The 23,613-nt window shown below is 43.4% G+C and overlaps 23 non-coding genes across 23 annotated transcripts; all 23 read left to right on the top strand.

Moving 5' to 3' along the window:
* The first annotated feature begins 41 nt into the window (after positions 1–41).
* On the top strand, positions 42–124 carry TRNAL-AAG (transfer RNA leucine (anticodon AAG)). The gene has a single exon. It is a non-coding gene; the product is annotated as a tRNA-Leu (tRNA).
* Positions 125–1,148: 1,024 nt separating this feature from the next.
* On the top strand, positions 1,149–1,231 carry TRNAL-UAG (transfer RNA leucine (anticodon UAG)). Its single transcript has one exon. It is a non-coding gene; the product is annotated as a tRNA-Leu (tRNA).
* Positions 1,232–2,137: 906 nt separating this feature from the next.
* TRNAL-AAG (transfer RNA leucine (anticodon AAG)) lies at positions 2,138–2,220 on the top strand. The gene has a single exon. It is a non-coding gene; the product is annotated as a tRNA-Leu (tRNA).
* A 1,739-nt stretch (positions 2,221–3,959) lies between these two features.
* Positions 3,960–4,042, top strand: TRNAL-CAG (transfer RNA leucine (anticodon CAG)). Its single transcript has one exon. It is a non-coding gene; the product is annotated as a tRNA-Leu (tRNA).
* Positions 4,043–6,056: 2,014 nt separating this feature from the next.
* On the top strand, positions 6,057–6,139 carry TRNAL-CAG (transfer RNA leucine (anticodon CAG)). Its single transcript has one exon. It is a non-coding gene; the product is annotated as a tRNA-Leu (tRNA).
* Positions 6,140–7,438: 1,299 nt separating this feature from the next.
* On the top strand, positions 7,439–7,521 carry TRNAL-UAG (transfer RNA leucine (anticodon UAG)). Its single transcript has one exon. It is a non-coding gene; the product is annotated as a tRNA-Leu (tRNA).
* Positions 7,522–10,249: 2,728 nt separating this feature from the next.
* Positions 10,250–10,332, top strand: TRNAL-CAG (transfer RNA leucine (anticodon CAG)). The gene has a single exon. It is a non-coding gene; the product is annotated as a tRNA-Leu (tRNA).
* A 193-nt stretch (positions 10,333–10,525) lies between these two features.
* TRNAL-AAG (transfer RNA leucine (anticodon AAG)) lies at positions 10,526–10,608 on the top strand. The gene has a single exon. It is a non-coding gene; the product is annotated as a tRNA-Leu (tRNA).
* A 1,024-nt stretch (positions 10,609–11,632) lies between these two features.
* On the top strand, positions 11,633–11,715 carry TRNAL-UAG (transfer RNA leucine (anticodon UAG)). The gene has a single exon. It is a non-coding gene; the product is annotated as a tRNA-Leu (tRNA).
* Positions 11,716–12,347: 632 nt separating this feature from the next.
* Positions 12,348–12,430, top strand: TRNAL-CAG (transfer RNA leucine (anticodon CAG)). The gene has a single exon. It is a non-coding gene; the product is annotated as a tRNA-Leu (tRNA).
* A 191-nt stretch (positions 12,431–12,621) lies between these two features.
* On the top strand, positions 12,622–12,704 carry TRNAL-AAG (transfer RNA leucine (anticodon AAG)). The gene has a single exon. It is a non-coding gene; the product is annotated as a tRNA-Leu (tRNA).
* A 1,024-nt stretch (positions 12,705–13,728) lies between these two features.
* TRNAL-UAG (transfer RNA leucine (anticodon UAG)) lies at positions 13,729–13,811 on the top strand. The gene has a single exon. It is a non-coding gene; the product is annotated as a tRNA-Leu (tRNA).
* Positions 13,812–14,443: 632 nt separating this feature from the next.
* Positions 14,444–14,526, top strand: TRNAL-CAG (transfer RNA leucine (anticodon CAG)). Its single transcript has one exon. It is a non-coding gene; the product is annotated as a tRNA-Leu (tRNA).
* A 191-nt stretch (positions 14,527–14,717) lies between these two features.
* Positions 14,718–14,800, top strand: TRNAL-AAG (transfer RNA leucine (anticodon AAG)). The gene has a single exon. It is a non-coding gene; the product is annotated as a tRNA-Leu (tRNA).
* Positions 14,801–15,824: 1,024 nt separating this feature from the next.
* Positions 15,825–15,907, top strand: TRNAL-UAG (transfer RNA leucine (anticodon UAG)). The gene has a single exon. It is a non-coding gene; the product is annotated as a tRNA-Leu (tRNA).
* Positions 15,908–16,539: 632 nt separating this feature from the next.
* On the top strand, positions 16,540–16,622 carry TRNAL-CAG (transfer RNA leucine (anticodon CAG)). The gene has a single exon. It is a non-coding gene; the product is annotated as a tRNA-Leu (tRNA).
* Positions 16,623–16,813: 191 nt separating this feature from the next.
* Positions 16,814–16,896, top strand: TRNAL-AAG (transfer RNA leucine (anticodon AAG)). Its single transcript has one exon. It is a non-coding gene; the product is annotated as a tRNA-Leu (tRNA).
* Positions 16,897–17,920: 1,024 nt separating this feature from the next.
* Positions 17,921–18,003, top strand: TRNAL-UAG (transfer RNA leucine (anticodon UAG)). Its single transcript has one exon. It is a non-coding gene; the product is annotated as a tRNA-Leu (tRNA).
* A 906-nt stretch (positions 18,004–18,909) lies between these two features.
* TRNAL-AAG (transfer RNA leucine (anticodon AAG)) lies at positions 18,910–18,992 on the top strand. The gene has a single exon. It is a non-coding gene; the product is annotated as a tRNA-Leu (tRNA).
* A 1,024-nt stretch (positions 18,993–20,016) lies between these two features.
* TRNAL-UAG (transfer RNA leucine (anticodon UAG)) lies at positions 20,017–20,099 on the top strand. Its single transcript has one exon. It is a non-coding gene; the product is annotated as a tRNA-Leu (tRNA).
* Positions 20,100–20,731: 632 nt separating this feature from the next.
* Positions 20,732–20,814, top strand: TRNAL-CAG (transfer RNA leucine (anticodon CAG)). The gene has a single exon. It is a non-coding gene; the product is annotated as a tRNA-Leu (tRNA).
* Positions 20,815–22,112: 1,298 nt separating this feature from the next.
* Positions 22,113–22,195, top strand: TRNAL-UAG (transfer RNA leucine (anticodon UAG)). Its single transcript has one exon. It is a non-coding gene; the product is annotated as a tRNA-Leu (tRNA).
* Positions 22,196–22,827: 632 nt separating this feature from the next.
* Positions 22,828–22,910, top strand: TRNAL-CAG (transfer RNA leucine (anticodon CAG)). Its single transcript has one exon. It is a non-coding gene; the product is annotated as a tRNA-Leu (tRNA).
* The last annotated feature ends 703 nt before the right edge of the window (positions 22,911–23,613 follow it).

Below are 23,613 nucleotides of genomic sequence, written 5' to 3'. Positions count from 1 at the left end.
ACAATATCTTTCCCTCTCTGTAGATGATCAAGCAACATGTGGTCAGGATGGCCGAGTGGTCTAAGGCGCTGCGTTAAGGCCGCAGTCACTCCTTGAGGCGTGGGTTCGAATCCCACTTCTGACAAAACTTTAAGTCCATTTTGTCTCTGAGTTCTTTTAGAATCTCAGCTAAAAATTGGCAGTACATATAATATCTGAATAAGTAACAAACTTCAGTTTCAACTGCAAATTAATTTGCCCAATTCTGTCTTCAAGCTCGTATAATATTCTTCTAGCACTCGTGGTGTTTTATGTGTTTTTTGGGGGGTGCTCAAAAAGTCCCTTTTATTAATGAAATGGGTTACAATCAGTCTTGTGATATTTTTGGTTTCCAATAAGTAGATTGTTAATTTTATGTAACCTCATTTTCTAATGCTCCATTCAAGAGATGTTTCCACTATGAAATGCAGAGCAAGGGGAAAGAGCACAAGTGATAGAGCGAGTGAGTGAGAAGGGGTGTTGAGGAAGGAGAGAATGAAACAAAGACAGAGTGAGTGAACGGCAGGTATGCCTAGAAGAGGAGACTAGAAGTGAAGGCGACATACTTTTCCCTGCTTTTGACCTCCCACCCATCCCAAACCGACCACAAACGTACCATCTATGCAACTTTGGTATGCAGAAATTCACGCCTCAGCCAGTGAGGGTGAGTCCCAGGCCAGGGGCTAGAGAGCAAAAGACTGCATGTGCTCAGACGTTCCCTGCTAGGGACAGTTGATCTGAAACAAGGTCTGCACTCTTGTATCCAGCAAGGATCTAGAAATCCTGCATGAATCTGCAAGGCACAATGACAGCACACATTTGCATAATATGCCCCACCTTCTGCCTTCCTACTTCCTGTGCAGTAGTTGTTTGTGTAGAGAGAGAGGTCGCATGCAAGGTAATTTTGTGAGTCGGATACAGGACCCTAAATAGCTGGTGAGAGGTATGAGGTATTCTAAAAGCATAAAAATTGTACACCTGTGAAATGAAATGCTTTCACATGTGATCTTCTGTGTTTATTGTCCTGTGCATAAAGTTGCACCTTGTGTTTGAAGGTTTAAATTATTTCAGGCTTGCATGGAGGCAGAAATTTCTGAGTGACTTTTATACATTTCTTAATACTCTGCACTGTCAGGATGGCCGAGTGGTCTAAGGCGCTGTGTTTAGGCCGCAGTCTCCTCTGGAGGCGTGGGTTCGAATCCCACTTCTGACATGACTTTTGGAGATGTAATCTCCTTTTTCAGGTTAACATCTGATGGAAGTTGCATCTGTTGGTCTTCACCTGGGATTTGATTCCGTCCTCATCTAGTCAAGAGAGCTGGGGTTTCTCATATATTTCGGTTGTATAAAGTCTTGCTGACAAAGTGCAGTCCTTACTATATGAGCATAGGACCCATGTAAGAGCTCATCTGGAAGAGTCATGCTCTTGTATGCCCTGGCCAGACAGGCCATGCAAATATGGAAGAATGCCTAGCATCTGGTAGACAGTTGGACTCCAGCACACTTACGGCAATTTCCTCAGGGCTGTGATCAGGGGCTGCTTAGATTTGCGTATTCCACCCTATGTTTTGACATTGAAATTCCTTGTTGAATTTGCTTTAGCTAGCCAAGAGGTGGCTGTTGACTCAATTTCAAAGCAGCTTTGGGCCGTTCAAGTGGCTGGTTAATAGCACTTTCTCTTTGTACGCCTTAAAGGTCTAAAGAGTTCTTCATAGGTACTGCTCTCTATGGATTGTTCAAAGATCTGTTGGAAGTACTTATAATAGGATAAATAAATTGAGGGCATGCCTTTTCGGTACCCCACTTGCATGGCTGTCTGGCCTGTGGAAGGTTCCACAAATGCAAGTCAGGATGGCCGAGTGGTCTAAGGCGCTGCGTTCAGGTCGCAGTCTCTTCTGGAGGCGTGGGTTCAAATCTCACTTCTGACAATTGTGTGTTTACTCTACTTTTTTCTTGAGAGAGAAAAAATCTGATCATTTCCTTCACATGGGCTTATATGGTTGTCTACTTGGAAAAGTGCAGTGAGTTTTTTTCTTGCTCTAGCCACTCATGACCTAAGTTGTGTGCTTTTTTTGGTTCACAATATCTTTCCCTCTCTGTAGATGATCAGTCAAATGTGGTCAGGATGGCCGAGTGGTCTAAGGCGCTGCGTTAAGGCCGCAGTCTCTCCTGGAGGTGTGGGTTCGAATCCCACTTCTGACAAACCTTTAAGTCCATTTTGTCTCTGAGTTCTTTTAGAATCTCAGCTAAAAATTGGCAGTGCATATAATATCTGAATAAGTAACAAACTTCAGTTTCAACTGCAAATTAATTTGCCCAATTCTGTCTTCAAGCTCGTATAATATTCTTCTAGCACTCGTGGTGTTTTATGTGTTTTTTGGGGGGTGCTTAAAAAGTCCCTTTTATTAATGAAATGGGTTACATTCAGACTTGTGATATTTTTGGTTTCCAATAAGTAGATTGTTAATTTTATGTAACCTCATTTTCTAATGCTCCATTCAAGAGATGTTTCCACTATGAAATGCAGAGCAAGGGGAAAGAGCACAAGTGATAGAGCGAGTGAGTGAGAAGGGGTGTTGAGGAAGGAGAGAATGAAACAAAGACAGAGTGAGTGAACGGCAGGTAGGCCTAGAAGAGGAGACTAGAAGTGAAGGCGACATACTTTTCCCTGCTTTTGACCTCCCACCCATCCCAAACCGACCACATACGTACCATCTATGCAACGTTGGTATGCAGAAATTCACGCCTCAGCCAGTGAGGGTAAGTCCCAGGCCAGGGGCTAGAGAGCAAAAGACTGCATGTGCTCAGACGTTCTCTGCTAGGGACAGTTGATCTGAAACAAGGTCTGCTCTCTTGTATCCAGCAAGGATCTAGAAATCCTGCATGAATCTGCAAGGCACAATGACAGCATACATTTGCATAATATGCCCCACCTTCTGCCTTCCTACTTCCTGTGCAGTAGTTGTTTGTGTAGAGAGAGAGGTCGCATGCAAGGTAATTTTGTGAGTAGGATACAGGACCCTAAATAGCTGGTGAGAGGTATGAGGTATTCTAAAAGCATAAAAATTGTACACCTGTGAAATGAAATGCTTTCACATGTGATCTTCTGTGTTTATTGTCCTGTGCATAAAGTTGCACCTTGTGTTTGAAGGTTTAAATTATTTCAGGCTTGCATGGAGGCAGAAATTTCTGAGTGACTTTTATACATTTCTTAAGACTCTGCACTGTCAGGATGGCCGAGTGATCTAAGGCGCTGTGTTTAGGCCGCAGTCTCCTCTGGAGGCGTGGGTTCGAATCCCACTTCTGAAATGACTTTTGGAGATGTAATCTCCTTTTTCAGGTTAACATCTGATGGAAGTTGCATCTGTTGGTCTTCACCTGGGATGTGATTCCGTCCTCATCTAGTCAAGAGAGCTGGGGTTTCTCATATATTTCGGTTGTATAAAGTCTTGCTGACAAAGTGCAGTCCTTACTATATGAGCATAGGACCCATGTAAGAGCTCATCTGGAAGAGTCATGCTCTTGTATGCCCTGGCCAGACAGGCCATGCAAATATGGAAGAATGCCTAGCATCTGGTAGACAGTTGGACTCCAGCGCACTTACGGCAATTTCCTCAGGGCTGTGATCAGGGGCTGCTTAGATTTGCGTATTCCACCCTATGTTGTGACATTGAAATTCCTTGTTGAATTTGCTTTAGCTAGCCAAGAGGTGGCTGTTGACTCAATTTCAAAGCAGCTTTGGGCCGTTCAAGTGGCTGGTTAATAGCACTTTCTCTTTGTACGCCTTAAAGGTCTAAAGAGTTCTTCATAGGTACTGCTCTCTATGGATTGTTCAAAGATCTGTTGGAAGTACTTATAATAGGATAAATAAATTGAGGGCATGCCTTTTCGGTACCCCACTTGCATGGCTGTTTGGCCTGTGGAAGGTTCCACAAATGCAAGTCAGGATGGCCGAGTGGTCTAAGGCGCTGCGTTCAGGTCGCAGTCTCTTCTGGAGGCGTGGGTTCAAATCCCACTTTTGACAATTGTGTGTTTACTCTACTTTTTTCTTGAGAGAGAAAAAATCTGATCATTTCCCTCACATGGGCTTATATGGTTGTCTACTTGGAAAAGTGCAGTGAGTTTTTTTCTTGCTCTAGCCACTCATGACCTAAGATGTGTGCTTTTTTGGTTTCACAATATCTTTCCCTCTCTGTAGATGATCAAGCAACATGTGGTCAGGATGGCCGAGTGGTCTAAGGCGCTGCATTAAGGCAGCAGTCTCTCCTGGAGGCGTGTGTTCGAATCCCACTTCTGACAAAACTTTAAGTCCATTTTGTCTCTGAGTTCTTTTAGAATCTCAGCTAAAAATAGGCAGTGCATAAAATATCTGAATAAGTAACAAACTTCAGTTTCAACTGCAAATTAATTTGCCCAATTCTGTCTTCAAGCTCGTATAATATTCTTCTAGCACTCGTGGTCTTTTATGTGTTTTTTGGGGGGTGCTTAAAAAGTCCCTTTTATTAATGAAATGGGTTACATTCAGACTTGTGATATTTTTGGTTTCCAATAAGTAGATTGTTAATTTTATGTAACCTCATTTTCTAATGCTCCATTCAAGAGATGTTTCCACTATGAAATGCAGAGCAAGGGGAAAGAGCACAAGTGATAGAGCGAGTGAGTGAGAAGGGGTGTTGAGGAAGGAGAGAATGAAACAAAGACAGAGTGAGTGAACGGCAGGTAGGCCTAGAAGAGGAGACTAGAAGTGAAGGCGACATACTTTTCCCTGCTTTTGACCTCCCACCCATCCCAAACCGACCACATACGTACCATCTATGCAACGTTGGTATGCAGAAATTCACGCCTCAGCCAGTGAGGGTAAGTCCCAAGCCAGGGGCTAGAGAGCAAAAGACTGCATGTGCTCAGACGTTCCCTGCTAGGGACAGTTGATCTGAAACAAGGTCTGCTCTCTTGTATCCAGCAAGGATCTAGAAATCCTGCATGAATCTGCAAGGCACAATGACAGCATACATTTGCATATTATGCCCCACCTTCTGCCTTCCTACTTCCTGTCCAGTAGTTGTTTGTGTAGAGAGAGAGGTCGCATGCAAGGTAATTTTCTGAGTAGGATACAGGACCCTTAATAGCTGGTGAGAGGTATGAGGTATTCTAAAAGCATAAAAATTGTACACCTGTGAAATGAAATGCTTTCACATGTGATCTTCTGTGTTTATTGTCCTGTGCATAAAGTTGCACCTTGTGTTTGAAGGTTTAAATTATTTCAGGCTTGCATGGAGGCAGAAATTTCTGAGTGACTTTTATACATTTCTTCAGACTCTGCACTGTCAGGATGGCCGAGTGGTCTAAGGCGCTGTGTTTAGGCTGCAGTCTCCTCTGGAGATGTGGGTTCGAATCCCACTTCTGACATGACTTTTGGAGATGTAATCTCCTTTTTCAGGTTAACATCTGATGGAAGTTGCATCTGTTGGTCCTCACCTGGGATGTGATTCCGTCCTCATCTAGTCAAGAGAGCTGGGGTTTCTCATATATTTCGGTTGTATAAAGTCTTGCTGACAAAGTGCAGTCCTTACTATATGAGCATAGGACCCATGTAAGAGCTCATCTGGAAGAGTCATGCTCTTGTATGCCCTGGCCAGACAGGCCATGCAAATATGGAAGAATGCCTAGCATCTGGTAGACAGTTGGACTCCAGCACACTTACGGCAATTTCCTCAGGGCTGTGATCAGGGGCTGCTTAGATTTGCGTATTCCACCCTATGTTGTGACATTGAAATTCCTTGTTGAATTTGCTTTAGCTAGCCAAGAGGTGGCTGTTGACTCAATTTCAAAGCAGCTTTGGGCCGTTCAAGTGGCTGGTTAATTGCACTTTCTCTTTGTACGCCTTAAAGGTCTAAAGAGTTCTTCATAGGTACTGCTCTCTATGGATTGTTCAAAGATCTGTTGGAAGTACTTATAATAGGATAAATAAATTGAGGGCATGCCTTTTCGGTACCCCACTTGCATGGCTGTCTGGCCTGTGGAAGGTTCCACAAATGCAAGTCAGGATGGCCGAGTGGTCTAAGGCGCTGCGTTCAGGTCGCAGTCTCTTCTGGAGGCGTGGGTTCAAATCCCACTTCTGACAATTGTGTGTTTACTCTACTTTTTTCTTGAGAGAGAAAAAATCTGATCAGTTCCCTCACATGGGCTTATATGGTTGTCTACTTGGAAAAGTGCAGTGAGTTTTTTTCTTGCTCTAGCCACTCATGACCTAAGATGTGTGCTTTTTTTGTTTCACAATATCTTTCCCTCTCTGTAGATGATCAAGCAGCATGTGGTCAGGATGGCCGAGTGGTCTAAGGCGCAGCGTTAAGGCCGCAGTCTCTCCTGGAGGCGTGTGTTCGAATCCCACTTCTGGCAAAACTTTAAGTCCATTTTGTCTCTGAGTTCTTTTAGAATCTCAGCTAAAAATTGGCAGTGCATAAAATATCTGAATAAGTAACAAACTTCAGTTTCAACTGCAAATTAATTTGCCCAATTCTGTCTTCAAGCTCGTATAATATTCTTCTAGCACTCGTGGTGTTTTATGTGTTTTTTGGGGGGTGCTTAAAAAGTCCCTTTTATTAATGAAATGGGTTACATTCAGTCTTGTGATATTTTTGGTTTCCAATAAGTAGATTGTTAATTTTATGTAACCTCATTTTCTAATGCTCCATTCAAGAGATGTTTCCACTATGAAATGCAGAGCAAGGGGAAAGAGCACAAGTGATAGAGCGAGTGAGTGAGAAGGGGTGTTGAGGAAGGAGAGAATGAAACAAAGACAGAGTGAGTGAACGGCAGGTAGGCCTAGAAGAGGAGACTAGAAGTGAAGGCGACATACTTTTCCCTGCTTTTGACCTCCCACCCATCCCAAACCGACCACAAACGTACCATCTATGCAACGTTGGTATGCAGAAATTCACGCCTCAGCCAGTGAGGGTGAGTCCCAGGCCAGGGGCTAGAGAGCAAAAGACTGCATGTGCTCAGACGTTCCCTGCTAGGGACAGTTGATCTGAAACAAGGGCTGCTCTCTTGTATCCAGCAAGGATCTAGAAATCCTGCATGAATCTGCAAGGCACAATGACAGCATACATTTGCATAATATGCCCCACCTTCTGCCTTCCTACTTCCTGTGCAGGAGTTGCTTGTGTAGAGAGAGAGGTCGCAGGCAAGGTAATTTTGTGAGTAGGATACAGGACCCTAAATAGCTGGTGAGAGGTATGAGGTATTCTAAAAGCATAAAAATTGTACACCTGTGAAATGAAATACTTTCACATGTGATCTTCTGTGTTTATTGTCCTGTGCATAAAGTTGCACCTTGTGTTTGAAGGTTTAAATTATTTCAGGCTTGCATGGAGGCAGAAATTTCTGAGTGACTTTTATACATTTCTTAAGACTCTGCACTGTCAGGATGGCCGAGTGGTCTAAGGCGCTGTGTTTAGGCCGCAGTCTCCTCTGGAAGCGTGGGTTCGAATCCCACTTCTGACATGACTTTTGGAGATGTAATCTCCTTTTTCAGGTTAACATCTGATGGAAGTTGCATCTGTTGGTCTTCACCTGGGATGTGATTCCGTCCTCATCTAGTCAAGAGAGCTGGGGTTTCTCATATATTTCGGTTGTATAAAGTCTTGCTGACAAAGTGCAGTCCTTACTATATGAGCATAGGACCCATGTAAGAGCTCATCTGGAAGAGTCATGCTCTTGTATGCCCTGGCCAGACAGGCCATGCAAATATGGAAGAATGCCTAGCATCTGGTAGACAGTTGGACTCCAGCACACTTACGGCAATTTCCTCAGGGCTGTGATCAGGGGCTGCTTAGATTTGCGTATTCCACCCTATGTTGTGACATTGAAATTCCTTGTTGAATTTGCTTTAGCTAGCCAAGAGGTGGCTGTTGACTCAATTTCAAAGCAGCTTTGGGCCGTTCAAGTGGCTGGTTAATAGCACTTTCTCTTTGTACGCTTTAAAGGCATAAAGAGTTCTTCATAGGTACTGCTCTCTATGGATTGTTCAAAGATCTGTTGGAAGTACTTATAATAGGATAAATAAATTGAGGGCATGCTTTTTCGGTACCCCACTTGCATGGCTGTCTGGCCTGTGGAAGGTTCTGTAAATGCAAGTCAGGATGGCCGAGTGGTCTAAGGCGCTGCGTTCAGGTCGCAGTCTCTTCTGGAGGCGTGGTTTCAAATCCCACTTCTGACAATTGTGTGTTTACTCTACTTTTTTCTTGAGAGAGAAAAAATCTGATCATTTCCTTCACATGGGCTTATATGGTTGTCTACTTGGAAAAGTGCAGTGAGTTTTTTCTTGCTCTAGCCACTCATAACCTAAGATGTGTGCTTTTTTTGGTTCACAATATCTTTCCCTCTTTGTAGATGATCAAGCAACATGTGGTCAGGATGGCCGATTGGTCTAAGGCGCTGCGTTAAGGCCGCAGTCTCTCCTGGAGACGTGGGTTCGAATCCCACTTCTGACAAAACTTTAAGTCCATTTTGTCTCTGAGTTCTTTTAGAATCTCAGCTAAAAATTGGCAGTGCATATAATATCTGAATAAGTAACAAACTTCAGTTTCAACTGCAAATTAATTTGCCCAATTCTGTCTTCAAGCTCGTATAATATTCTTCTAGCACTCGTGCTGTTTTATGTGTTTTTTGGGGGGTGCTTAAAAAGTCCCTTTTATTAATGAAATGGGTTACATTCAGTCTTGTGATATTTTTGGTTTACAATAAGTAGATTGTTAATTTTATGTAACCTCATTTTCTAATGCTCCATTCAAGAGATGTTTCCACTATGAAATGCAGAGCAAGGGGAAAGAGCACAAGTGATAGAGCGAGTGAGTGAGAAGGGGTGTTGAGGAAGGAGAGAATGAAACAAAGACAGAGTGAGTGAACGGCAGGTAGGCCTAGAAGAGGAGACTAGAAGTGAAGGCGACATACTTTTCCATGCTTTTGACCTCCCACCCATCCCAAACCGACCACAAACGTACCATCTATGCAACGTTGGTATGCAGAAATTCACGCCTCAGCCAGTGAGGGTAAGTCCCAGGCCAGGGGCTAGAGAGCAAAAGACTGCATGTGCTCAGACGTTCCCTGCTAGGGACAGTTGATCTGAAACAAGGTCTGCTCTCTTGTATCCAGCAAGGATCTAGAAATCCTGCATGAATCTGCAAGGCACAATGACAGCATACATTTGCATAATATGCCCCACCTTCTGCCTTCCTACTTCCTGTGCAGTAGTTGTTTGTGTAGAGAGAGAGGTCGCAGGCAAGGTAATTTTGTGAGTATAATACAGGACCCTAAATAGCTGGTGAGAGGTATGAGGTATTCTAAAAGCATAAAAATTGTACACCTGTGAAATGAAATGCTTTCACATGTGATCTTCTGTGTTTATTGACCTGTGCATAAAGTTGCACCTTGTGTTTGAAGGTTTAAATTATTTCAGGCTTGCATGGAGGCAGAAATTTCTGAGTGACTTTTATACATTTCTTAAGACTCTGCACTGTCAGGATGGCCGAGTGGTCTAAGGCGCTGTGTTTAGGCCGCAGTCTCCTCTGGAGGCGCGGGTTCAAATCCAACTTCTGACGTGACTTTTGGAGATGTAATCTCCTTTTTCAGGTTAACATCTGATGGAAGTTGCATCTGTTGGTCTTCACCTGGGATGTGATTCCGTCCTCATCTAGTCAAGAGAGCTGGGGTTTCTCATATATTTCGGTTGTATAAAGTCTTGCTGACAAAGTGCAGTCCTTACTATATGAGCATAGGACCCATGTAAGAGCTCATCTGGAAGAGTCATGCTCTTGTATGCCCTGGCCAGACAGGCCATGCAAATATGGAAGAATGCCTAGCATCTGGTAGACAGTTGGACTCCAGCACACTTACGGCAATTTCCTCAGGGCTGTGATCAGGGGCTGCTTAGATTTGCGTATTCCACCCTATGTTGTGACATTGAAATTCCTTGTTGAATTTGCTTTAGCTAGCCAAGAGGTGGCTGTTGACTCAATTTCAAAGCAGCTTTGGGCCTTTCAAGTGGCTGGTTAATAGCACTTTCTCTTTGTACGCCTTAAAGGTCTTAAGAGTTCTTCATAGGTACTGCTCTCTATGGATTGTTCAAAGATCTGTTGGAAGTACTTATAATAGGATAAATAAATTGAGGGCATGCCTTTTCGGTACCCCACTTGCATGGCTGTCTGGCCTGTGGAAGGTTCCACAAATGCAAGTCAGGATGGCCGAGTGGTCTAAGGTGCTGCGTTCAGGTCGCAGTCTCTTCTGGAGGCGTGGGTTCAAATCCCACTTCTGACAATTGTGTGTTTTCTCTACTTTTTTCTTGAGAGAGAAAAAATCAGATCATTTCCCTCACATGGGCTTATATGGTTGTCTACTTGGAAAAGTGCAGTGAGTTTTTTTCTTGCTCTAGCCACTCATGACCTAAGTTGTGTGCTTTTTTTTGGTTCACAATATCTTTCCCTCTCTGTAGATGATCAAGCAACATGTGGTCAGGATGGCCGAGTGGTCTAAGGCGCTGCGTTAAGGCCGCAGTCACTCCTTGAGGCGTGGGTTCGAATCCCACTTCTGACAAAACTTTAAGTCCATTTTGTCTCTGAGTTCTTTTAGAATCTCAGCTAAAAATTGGCAGTACATATAATATCTGAATAAGTAACAAACTTCAGTTTCAACTGCAAATTAATTTGCCCAATTCTGTCTTCAAGCTCGTATAATATTCTTCTAGCACTCGTGGTGTTTTATGTGTTTTTTGGGGGGTGCTCAAAAAGTCCCTTTTATTAATGAAATGGGTTACAATCAGTCTTGTGATATTTTTGGTTTCCAATAAGTAGATTGTTAATTTTATGTAACCTCATTTTCTAATGCTCCATTCAAGAGATGTTTCCACTATGAAATGCAGAGCAAGGGGAAAGAGCACAAGTGATAGAGCGAGTGAGTGAGAAGGGGTGTTGAGGAAGGAGAGAATGAAACAAAGACAGAGTGAGTGAACGGCAGGTATGCCTAGAAGAGGAGACTAGAAGTGAAGGCGACATACTTTTCCCTGCTTTTGACCTCCCACCCATCCCAAACCGACCACAAACGTACCATCTATGCAACTTTGGTATGCAGAAATTCACGCCTCAGCCAGTGAGGGTGAGTCCCAGGCCAGGGGCTAGAGAGCAAAAGACTGCATGTGCTCAGACGTTCCCTGCTAGGGACAGTTGATCTGAAACAAGGTCTGCACTCTTGTATCCAGCAAGGATCTAGAAATCCTGCATGAATCTGCAAGGCACAATGACAGCACACATTTGCATAATATGCCCCACCTTCTGCCTTCCTACTTCCTGTGCAGTAGTTGTTTGTGTAGAGAGAGAGGTCGCATGCAAGGTAATTTTGTGAGTCGGATACAGGACCCTAAATAGCTGGTGAGAGGTATGAGGTATTCTAAAAGCATAAAAATTGTACACCTGTGAAATGAAATGCTTTCACATGTGATCTTCTGTGTTTATTGTCCTGTGCATAAAGTTGCACCTTGTGTTTGAAGGTTTAAATTATTTCAGGCTTGCATGGAGGCAGAAATTTCTGAGTGACTTTTATACATTTCTTCAGACTCTGCACTGTCAGGATGGCCGAGTGGTCTAAGGCGCTGTGTTTAGGCCGCAGTCTCCTCTGGAGGCGTGGGTTCGAATCCCACTTCTGACATGACTTTTGGAGATGTAATCTCCTTTTTCAGGTTAACATCTGATGGAAGTTGCATCTGTTGGTCTTCACCTGGGATTTGATTCCGTCCTCATCTAGTCAAGAGAGCTGGGGTTTCTCATATATTTCGGTTGTATAAAGTCTTGCTGACAAAGTGCAGTCCTTACTATATGAGCATAGGACCCATGTAAGAGCTCATCTGGAAGAGTCATGCTCTTGTATGCCCTGGCCAGACAGGCCATGCAAATATGGAAGAATGCCTAGCATCTGGTAGACAGTTGGACTCCAGCACACTTACGGCAATTTCCTCAGGGCTGTGATCAGGGGCTGCTTAGATTTGCGTATTCCACCCTATGTTTTGACATTGAAATTCCTTGTTGAATTTGCTTTAGCTAGCCAAGAGGTGGCTGTTGACTCAATTTCAAAGCAGCTTTGGGCCGTTCAAGTGGCTGGTTAATAGCACTTTCTCTTTGTACGCCTTAAAGGTCTAAAGAGTTCTTCATAGGTACTGCTCTCTATGGATTGTTCAAAGATCTGTTGGAAGTACTTATAATAGGATAAATAAATTGAGGGCATGCCTTTTCGGTACCCCACTTGCATGGCTGTCTGGCCTGTGGAAGGTTCCACAAATGCAAGTCAGGATGGCCGAGTGGTCTAAGGCGCTGCGTTCAGGTCGCAGTCTCTTCTGGAGGCGTGGGTTCAAATCCCACTTCTGACAATTGTGTGTTTACTCTACTTTTTTCTTGGGAGAGAAAAAATCAGATCATTTCCCTCACATGGGCTTATATGGTTGTCTACTTGGAAAAGTGCAGTGAGTTTTTTTCTTGCTCTAGCCACTCATGACCTAAGTTGTGTGTTTTTTTTGGTTCACAATATCTTTTCCTCTCTGTAGATGATCAAGCAAATGTGGTCAGGATGGCCGAGTGGTCTAAGGCGCTGCGTTAAGGCCGCAGTCTCTCCTGGAGGCGTGGGTTCGAATCCCACTTCTGACAAAACTTTAAGTCCATTTTGTCTCTGAGTTCTTTTAGAATCTCAGCTAAAAATTGGCAGTGCATATAATATCTGAATAAGTAACAAACTTCAGTTTCAACTGCAAATTAATTTGCCCAATTCTGTCTTCAAGCTCGTATAATATTCTTCTAGCACTCGTGGTGTTTTATGTGTTTTTTGGGGGGTGCTTAAAAAGTCCCTTTTATTAATGAAATGGGTTACATTCAGTCTTGTGATATTTTTGGTTTCCAATAAGTAGATTGTTAATTTTATGTAACCTCATTTTCTAATGCTACATTCAAGAGATGTTTCCACTATGAAATGCAGAGCAAGGGGAAAGAGCACAAGTGATAGAGCGAGTGAGTGAGAAGGGGTGTTGAGGAAGGAGAGAATGAAACAAAGATAGAGTGAGTGAACGGCAGGTAGGCCTAGAAGAGGAGACTAGAAGTGAAGGCGACATACTTTTTCCTGCTTTTGACCTCCCACCCATCCCAAACCGACCACAAACGTACCATCTATGCAACGTTGGTATGCAGAAATTCACGCCTCAGCCAGTGAGGGTAAGTCCCAGGCCAGGGGCTAGAGAGCAAAAGACTGCATGTGCTCAGACGTTCCCTGCTAGGGACAGTTGATCTGAAACAAGGTCTGCTCTCTTGTATCCAGCAAGGATCTAGAAATCCTGCATGAATCTGCAAGGCACAATGACAGCATACATTTGCATAATATGCCCCACCTTCTGCCTTCCTACTTCCTGTGCAGTAGTTGTTTGTGTAGAGAGAGAGGTTGCAGGCAAGGTAATTTTGTGAGTAGGATACAGGACCCTAAATAGCTGGTGAGAGGTATGAGGTATTCTAAAAGCATAAAAATTGTACACCTGTGAAATGAAATGCTTTCACATGTGATCTTCTGTGTTTATTGTCCTGTGCATAAAGTTGCACCTTGTGTTTGAAGGTTTAAATTATTTCAGGCTTGCATGGAGGCAGAAATTTCTGAGTGACTTTTATACATTTCTTAAGACTCTGCACTGTCAGGATGGCCGAGTGGTCTAAGGCGCTGTGTTTAGGCCGCAGTCTCCTCTGGAGGTGTGGGTTCGAATCCCACTTCTGACATAACTTTTGGAGATGTAATCTCCTTTTTCAGGTTAACATCTGATGGAAGTTGCATCTGTTGGTCTTCACCTAGGATGTGATTCCGTCCTCATCTAGTCAAGAGAGCTGGGGTTTCTCATATATTTCGGTTGTATAAAGTCTTGCTGACAAAGTGCAGTCCTTACTATATGAGCATAGGACCCATGTAAGAGCTCATCTGGAAGAGTCATGCTCTTGTATGCCCTGGCCAGACAGGCCATGCAAATATGGAAGAATGCCTAGCATCTGGTAGAAAGTTGGACTCCAGCACACTTACGGCAATTTCCTCAGGGCTGTGATCAGGGGCTGCTTAGATTTGCGTATTCCACCCTATGTTGTGACATTGAAATTCCTTGTTGAATTTGCTTTAGCTAGCCAAGAGGTGGCTGTTGACTCAATTTCAAAGCAGCTTTGGGCCGTTCAAGTGGCTGGTTAATAGCACTTTCTCTTTGTACGCCTTAAAGGTCTAAAGAGTTCTTCATAGGTACTGCTCTCTATGGATTGTTCAAAGATCTGTTGGAAGTACTTATAATAGGATAAATAAATTGAGGGCATGCCTTTTCGGTACCCCACTTGCATGGCTGTCTGGCCTGTGGAAGGTTCCACAAATGCAAGTCAGGATGGCCGAGTGGTCTAAGGCGCTGCGTTCAGGTCGCAGTCTCTTCTGGAGGCGTGGGTTCAAATCCCACTTCTGACAATTGTGTGTTTACTCTACTTTTTTCTTGGGAGAGAAAAAATCAGATCATTTCCCTCACATGGGCTTATATGGTTGTCTACTTGGAAAAGTGCAGTGAGTTTTTTTCTTGCTCTAGCCACTCATGACCTAAGTTGTGTGTTTTTTTTGGTTCACAATATCTTTTCCTCTCTGTAGATGATCAAGCAAATGTGGTCAGGATGGCCGAGTGGTCTAAGGCGCTGCGTTAAGGCCGCAGTCTCTCCTGGAGGCGTGGGTTCGAATCCCACTTCTGACAAAACTTTAAGTCCATTTTGTCTCTGAGTTCTTTTAGAATCTCAGCTAAAAATTGGCAGTGCATATAATATCTGAATAAGTAACAAACTTCAGTTTCAACTGCAAATTAATTTGCCCAATTCTGTCTTCAAGCTCGTATAATATTCTTCTAGCACTCGTGGTGTTTTATGTGTTTTTTGGGGGGTGCTTAAAAAGTCCCTTTTATTAATGAAATGGGTTACATTCAGTCTTGTGATATTTTTGGTTTCCAATAAGTAGATTGTTAATTTTATGTAACCTCATTTTCTAATGCTACATTCAAGAGATGTTTCCACTATGAAATGCAGAGCAAGGGGAAAGAGCACAAGTGATAGAGCGAGTGAGTGAGAAGGGGTGTTGAGGAAGGAGAGAATGAAACAAAGATAGAGTGAGTGAACGGCAGGTAGGCCTAGAAGAGGAGACTAGAAGTGAAGGCGACATACTTTTTCCTGCTTTTGACCTCCCACCCATCCCAAACCGACCACAAACGTACCATCTATGCAACGTTGGTATGCAGAAATTCACGCCTCAGCCAGTGAGGGTAAGTCCCAGGCCAGGGGCTAGAGAGCAAAAGACTGCATGTGCTCAGACGTTCCCTGCTAGGGACAGTTGATCTGAAACAAGGTCTGCTCTCTTGTATCCAGCAAGGATCTAGAAATCCTGCATGAATCTGCAAGGCACAATGACAGCATACATTTGCATAATATGCCCCACCTTCTGCCTTCCTACTTCCTGTGCAGTAGTTGTTTGTGTAGAGAGAGAGGTTGCAGGCAAGGTAATTTTGTGAGTAGGATACAGGACCCTAAATAGCTGGTGAGAGGTATGAGGTATTCTAAAAGCATAAAAATTGTACACCTGTGAAATGAAATGCTTTCACATGTGATCTTCTGTGTTTATTGTCCTGTGCATAAAGTTGCACCTTGTGTTTGAAGGTTTAAATTATTTCAGGCTTGCATGGAGGCAGAAATTTCTGAGTGACTTTTATACATTTCTTAAGACTCTGCACTGTCAGGATGGCCGAGTGGTCTAAGGCGCTGTGTTTAGGCCGCAGTCTCCTCTGGAGGTGTGGGTTCGAATCCCACTTCTGACATAACTTTTGGAGATGTAATCTCCTTTTTCAGGTTAACATCTGATGGAAGTTGCATCTGTTGGTCTTCACCTAGGATGTGATTCCGTCCTCATCTAGTCAAGAGAGCTGGGGTTTCTCATATATTTCGGTTGTATAAAGTCTTGCTGACAAAGTGCAGTCCTTACTATATGAGCATAGGACCCATGTAAGAGCTCATCTGGAAGAGTCATGCTCTTGTATGCCCTGGCCAGACAGGCCATGCAAATATGGAAGAATGCCTAGCATCTGGTAGAAAGTTGGACTCCAGCACACTTACGGCAATTTCCTCAGGGCTGTGATCAGGGGCTGCTTAGATTTGCGTATTCCACCCTATGTTGTGACATTGAAATTCCTTGTTGAATTTGCTTTAGCTAGCCAAGAGGTGGCTGTTGACTCAATTTCAAAGCAGCTTTGGGCCTTTCAAGTGGCTGGTTAATAGCACTTTCTCTTTGTACGCCTTAAAGGTCTAAAGAGTTCTTCATAGGTACTGCTCTCTATGGATTGTTCAAAGATCTGTTGGAAGTACTTATAATAGGATAAATAAATTGAGGGCATGCCTTTTCGGTACCCCACTTGCATGGCTGTCTGGCCTGTGGAAGGTTCCACAAATGCAAGTCAGGATGGCCGAGTGGTCTAAGGCGCTGCGTTCAGGTCGCAGTCTCTTCTGGAGGCGTGGGTTCAAATCCCACTTCTGACAATTGTGTGTTTACTCTACTTTTTTCTTGGGAGAGAAATATTCAGATCATTTCCCTCACATGGGCTTATATGGTTGTCTACTTGGAAAAGTGCAGTGAGTTTTTTTCTTGCTCTAGCCACTCATGACCTAAGTTGTGTGCTTTTTTTGGTTCACAATATCTTTCCCTCTCTGTAGATGATCAAGCAAATGTGGTCAGGATGGCCGAGTGGTCTAAGGCGCTGCATTAAGGCCGCAGTCTCTCCTGGAGGCGTGGGTTCGAATCCCACTTCTGACAAAACTTTAAGTCCATTTTGTCTCTGAGTTCTTTTAGAATCTCAGCTAAAAATTGGCAGTGCATATAATATCTGAATAAGTAACAAACTTCAGTTTCAACTGCAAATAAATTTGCACAATTCTGTCTTCAAGCTCGTATAATATTCTTCTAGCACTCGTGGTGTTTTATGTGTTTTTTGGGGGGTGCTTAAAAAGTCCCTTTTATTAATGAAATGGGTTACATTCAGTCTTGTGATATTTTTGGTTTCCAATAAGTAGATTGTTAATTTTATGTAACCTCATTTTCTAATGCTCCATTCAAGAGATGTTTCCACTATGAAATGCAGAGCAAGGGGAAAGAGCACAAGTGATAGAGCGAGTGAGTGAGAAGGGGTGTTGAGGAAGGAGAGAATGAAACAAAGACAGAGTGAGTGAACGGCAGGTAGGCCTAGAAGAGGAGACTAGAAGTGAAGGCGACATACTTTTCCATGCTTTTGACCTCCCACCCATCCCAAACCGACCACAAACGTACCATCTATATAACGTTGGTATGCAGAAATTCACGCCTCAGCCAGTGAGGGTAAGTCCCAGGCCAGGGGCTAGAGAGCAAAAGACTGCATGTGCTCAGACGTTCCCTGCTAGGGACAGTTGATCTGAAACAAGGTCTGCTCTCTTGTATCCAGCAAGGATCTAGAAATCCTGCATGAATCTGCAAGGCACAATGACAGCATACATTTGCATAATATGCCCCACCTTCTGCCTTCCTACTTCCTGTGCAGTAGTTGTTTGTGTAGAGAGAGAGGTCGCAGGCAAGGTAATTTTGTGAGTAGGATACAGGACCCTAAATAGCTGGTGAGAGGTATGAGGTATTTTAAAAGCATAAAAATTGTACACCTGTGAAATGAAATGCTTTCACATGTGATCTTCTGTGTTTATTGTCCTGTGCATAAAGTTGCACCTTGTGTTTGAAGGTTTAAATTATTTCAGGCTTGCATGGAGGCAGAAATTTCTGAGTGACTTTTATACATTTCTTAAGACTCTGCACTGTCAGGATGGCCGAGTGGTCTAAGGCGCTGTGTTTAGGCCGCAGTCTCCTCTGGAGGCGTGGGTTCAAATCCCACTTCTGACATGACTTTTGGAGATGTAATCTCCTTTTTCAGGTTAACATCTGATGGAAGTTGCATCTGTTGGTCTTCACCTGGGATGTGATTCCGTCCTCATCTAGTCAAGAGAGCTGGGGTTTCTCATATATTTCGGTTGTATAAAGTCTTGCTGACAAAGTGCAGTCCTTACTATATGAGCATAGGACCCATGTAAGAGCTCATCTGGAAGAGTCATGCTCTTGTATGCCCTGGCCAGACAGGCCATGCAAATATGGAAGAATGCCTAGCATCTGGTAGACAGTTGGACTCCAGCACACTTACGGCAATTTCCTCAAGGCTGTGATCAGGGGCTGCTTAGATTTGCGTATTCCACCCTATGTTGTGACATTGAAATTCCTTGTTGAATTTGCTTTAGCTAGCCAAGAGGTGGCTGTTGACTCAATTTCAAAGCAGCTTTGGGCCTTTCAAGTGGCTGGTTAATAGCACTTTCTCTTTGTACGCCTTAAAGGTCTAAAGAGTTCTTCATAGGTACTGCTCTCTATGGATTGTTCAAAGATCTGTTGGAAGTACTTATAATAGGATAAATAAATTGAGGGCATGCCTTTTCGGTACCCCACTTGCATGGCTGTCTGGCCTGTGGAAGGTTCCACAAATGCAAGTCAGGATGGCCGAGTGGTCTAAGGCGCTGCGTTCAGGTCGCAGTCTCTTCTGGAGGCGTGGGTTGAAATCCCACTTCTGACAATTGTGTGTTTACTCTACTTTTTTCTTGAGAGAGAAAAAATCTGATCATTTCCCTCACATGGGCTTATATGGTTGTCTACTTGGAAAAGTGCAGTGAGTTTTTTTCTTGCTCTAGCCACTCATGACCTAAGATGTGTGCTTTTTTTGGTTCACAATATCTTTCCCTCTCTGTAGATGATCAAGCAAATGTGGTCAGGATGGCCGAGTGGTCTAAGGCGCTGCATTAAGGCCGCAGTCTCTCCTGGAGGCGTGGGTTCGAATCCCACTTCTGACAAAACTTTAAGTCCATTTTGTCTCTGAGTTCTTTTAGAATCTCAGCTAAAAATTGGCAGTGCATATAATATCTGAATAAGTAACAAACTTCAGTTTCAACTGCAAATAAATTTGCCCAATTCTGTCTTCAAGCTCGTATAATATTCTTCTAGCACTCGTGGTGTTTTATGTGTTTTTTGAGGGGTGCTTAAAAAGTCCCTTTTATTAATGAAATGGGTTACATTCAGTCTTGTGATATTTTTGGTTTCCAATAAGTAGATTGTTAATTTTATGTAACCTCATTTTCTAATGCTCCATTCAAGAGATGTTTCCACTATGAAATGCAGAGCAAGGGGAAAGAGCACAAGTGATAGAGCGAGTGAGTGAGAAGGGGTGTTGAGGAAGGAGAGAATGAAACAAAGACAGAGTGAGTGAACGGCAGGTAGGCCTAGAAGAGGAGACTAGAAGTGAAGGCGACATACTTTTCCATGCTTTTGACCTCCCACCCATCCCAAACCGACCACAAACGTACCATCTATGCAACGTTGGTATGCAGAAATTCACGCCTCAGCCAGTGAGGGTAAGTCCCAGGCCAGGGGCTAGAGAGCAAAAGACTGCATGTGCTCAGACGTTCCCTGCTAGGGACAGTTGATCTGAAACAAGGTCTGCTCTCTTGTATCCAGCAAGGATCTAGAAATCCTGCATGAATCTGCAAGGCACAATGACAGCATACATTTGCATAATATGCCCCACCTTCTGCCTTCCTACTTCCTGTGCAGTAGTTGTTTGTGTAGAGAGAGAGGTCGCAGGCAAGGTAATTTTGTGAGTAGGATACAGGACCCTAAATAGCTGGTGAGAGGTATGAGGTATTTTAAAAGCATACAAATTGTACACCTGTGAAATGAAATGCTTTCACATGTGATCTTCTGTGTTTATTGTCCTGTGCATAAAGTTGCACCTTGTGTTTGAAGGTTTAAATTATTTCAGGCTTGCATGGAGGCAGAAATTTCTGAGTGACTTTTATACATTTCTTAAGACTCTGCACTGTCAGGATGGCCGAGTGGTCTAAGGCGCTGTGTTTAGGCCGCAGTCTCCTCTGGAGGCGTGGGTTCAAATCCCACTTCTGACATGACTTTTGGAGATGTAATCTCCTTTTTCAGGTTAACATCTGATGGAAGTTGCATCTGTTGGTCTTCACCTGGGATGTGATTCCGTCCTCATCTAGTCAAGAGAGCTGGGGTTTCTCATATATTTCGGTTGTATAAAGTCTTGCTGACAAAGTGCAGTCCTTACTATATGAGCATAGGACCCATGTAAGAGCTCATCTGGAAGAGTCATGCTCTTGTATGCCCTGGCCAGACAGGCCGTGCAAATATGGAAGAATGCCTAGCATCTGGTAGACAGTTGGACTCCAGCACACTTACGGCAATTTCCTCAGGGCTGTGATCAGGGGCTGCTTAGATTTGCGTATTCCACCCTATGTTGTGACATTGAAATTCCTTGTTGAATTTGCTTTAGCTAGCCAAGAGGTGGCTGTTGACTCAATTTCAAAGCAGCTTTGGACCTTTCAAGTGGCTGGTTAATAGCACTTTCTCTTTGTACGCCTTAAAGGTCTAAAGAGTTCTTCATAGGTACTGCTCTCTATGGATTGTTCAAAGATCTGTTGGAAGTACTTATAATAGGATAAATAAATTGAGGGCATGCCTTTTCGGTACCCCACTTGCATGGCTGTCTGGCCTGTGGAAGGTTCCACAAATGCAAGTCAGGATGGCCGAGTGGTCTAAGGCGCTGCGTTCAGGTCGCAGTCTCTTCTGGAGGTGTGGGTTCAAATCCCACTTCTGACAATTGTGTGTTTACTCTACTTTTTTCTTGGGAGAGAAAAAATCAGATCATTTCCCTCACATGGGCTTATATGGTTGTCTACTTGGAAAAGTGCAGTGAGTTTTTTTCTTGCTCTAGCCACTCATGACCTAAGTTGTGTGTTTTTTTTGGTTCACAATATCTTTTCCTCTCTGTAGATGACCAAGCAAATGTGGTCAGGATGGCCGAGTGGTCTAAGGCGCTGTGTTAAGGCCGCAGTCTCTCCTGGAGGCGTGTGTTCGAATCCCACTTCTGACAAAACTTTAAGTCCATTTTGTCTCTGAGTTCTTTTAGAATCTCAGCTAAAAATTGGCAGTGCATATAATATCTGAATAAGTAACAAACTTCAGTTTCAACTGCAAATTAATTTGCCCAATTCTGTCTTCAAGCTCGTATAATATTCTTCTAGCACTCGTGGTGTTTTATGTGTTTTTTGGGGGGTGCTTAAAAAGTCCCTTTTATTAATGAAATGGGTTACATTCAGTCTTGTGATATTTTTGGTTTCCAATAAGTAGATTGTTAATTTTATGTAACCTCATTTTCTAATGCTCCATTCAAGAGATGTTTCCACTATGAAATGCAGAGCAAGGGGAAAGAGCACAAGTGATAGAGCGAGTGAGTGAGAAGGGGTGTTGAGGAAGGAGAGAATGAAACAAAGACAGAGTGAGTGAACGGCAGGTAGGCCTAGAAGAGGAGACTAGAAGTGAAGGCGACATACTTTTCCCTGCTTTTGACCTCCCACCCATCCCAAACCGACCACAAACGTACCATCTATGCAACGTTGGTATGCAGAAATTCACGCCTCAGCCAGTGAGGGTGAGTCCCAGGCCAGGGGCTAGAGAGCAAAAGACTGCATGTGCTCAGACGTTCCCTGCTAGGGACAGTTGATCTGAAACAAGGGCTGCTCTCTTGTATCCAGCAAGGATCTAGAAATCCTGCATGAATCTGCAAGGCACAATGACAGCATACATTTGCATAATATGCCCCACCTTCTGCCTTCCTACTTCCTGTGCAGGAGTTGCTTGTGTAGAGAGAGAGGTCGCAGGCAAGGTAATTTTGTGAGTAGGATACAGGACCCTAAATAGCTGGTGAGAGGTATGAGGTATTCTAAAAGCATAAAAATTGTACACCTGTGAAATGAAATACTTTCACATGTGATCTTCTGTGTTTATTGTCCTGTGCATAAAGTTGCACCTTGTGTTTGAAGGTTTAAATTATTTCAGGCTTGCATGGAGGCAGAAATTTCTGAGTGACTTTTATACATTTCTTAAGACTCTGCACTGTCAGGATGGCCGAGTGGTCTAAGGCGCTGTGTTTAGGCCGCAGTCTCCTCTGGAAGCGTGGGTTCGAATCCCACTTCTGACATGACTTTTGGAGATGTAATCTCCTTTTTCAGGTTAACATCTGATGGAAGTTGCATCTGTTGGTCTTCACCTGGGATGTGATTCCGTCCTCATCTAGTCAAGAGAGCTGGGGTTTCTCATATATTTCGGTTGTATAAAGTCTTGCTGACAAAGTGCAGTCCTTACTATATGAGCATAGGACCCATGTAAGAGCTCATCTGGAAGAGTCATGCTCTTGTATGCCCTGGCCAGACAGGCCATGCAAATATGGAAGAATGCCTAGCATCTGGTAGACAGTTGGACTCCAGCACACTTACGGCAATTTCCTCAGGGCTGTGATCAGGGGCTGCTTAGATTTGCGTATTCCACCCTATGTTGTGACATTGAAATTCCTTGTTGAATTTGCTTTAGCTAGCCAAGAGGTGGCTGTTGACTCAATTTCAAAGCAGCTTTGGGCCGTTCAAGTGGCTGGTTAATAGCACTTTCTCTTTGTACGCTTTAAAGGCATAAAGAGTTCTTCATAGGTACTGCTCTCTATGGATTGTTCAAAGATCTGTTGGAAGTACTTATAATAGGATAAATAAATTGAGGGCATGCTTTTTCGGTACCCCACTTGCATGGCTGTCTGGCCTGTGGAAGGTTCTGTAAATGCAAGTCAGGATGGCCGAGTGGTCTAAGGCGCTGCGTTCAGGTCGCAGTCTCTTCTGGAGGCGTGGGTTCAAATCCCACTTCTGACAATTGTGTGTTTACTCTACTTTTTTCTTGAGAGAGAAAAAATCTGATCATTTCCTTCACATGGGCTTATATGGTTGTCTACTTGGAAAAGTGCAGTGAGTTTTTTTCTTGCTCTAGCCACTCATAACCTAAGATGTGTGCTTTTTTTGGTTCACAATATCTTTCCCTCTTTGTAGATGATCAAGCAACATGTGGTCAGGATGGCCGATTGGTCTAAGGCGCTGCGTTAAGGCCGCAGTCTCTCCTGGAGACGTGGGTTCGAATCCCACTTCTGACAAAACTTTAAGTCCATTTTGTCTCTGAGTTCTTTTAGAATCTCAGCTAAAAATTGGCAGTGCATATAATATCTGAATAAGTAACAAACTTCAGTTTCAACTGCAAATTAATTTGCCCAATTCTGTCTTCAAGCTCGTATAATATTCTTCTAGCACTCGTGCTGTTTTATGTGTTTTTTGGGGGGTGCTTAAAAAGTCCCTTTTATTAATGAAATGGGTTACATTCAGTCTTGTGATATTTTTGGTTTACAATAAGTAGATTGTTAATTTTATGTAACCTCATTTTCTAATGCTCCATTCAAGAGATGTTTCCACTATGAAATGCAGAGCAAGGGGAAAGAGCACAAGTGATAGAGCGAGTGAGTGAGAAGGGGTGTTGAGGAAGGAGAGAATGAAACAAAGACAGAGTGAGTGAACGGCAGGTAGGCCT

Source organism: Lissotriton vulgaris, chromosome 8 (genome assembly GCF_964263255.1).
Source record: "Lissotriton vulgaris chromosome 8, aLisVul1.2, whole genome shotgun sequence".
Lineage (NCBI taxonomy): Eukaryota > Metazoa > Chordata > Amphibia > Caudata > Salamandridae > Lissotriton > Lissotriton vulgaris.
This window is presented reverse-complemented; position numbering and strand designations above follow the sequence as displayed.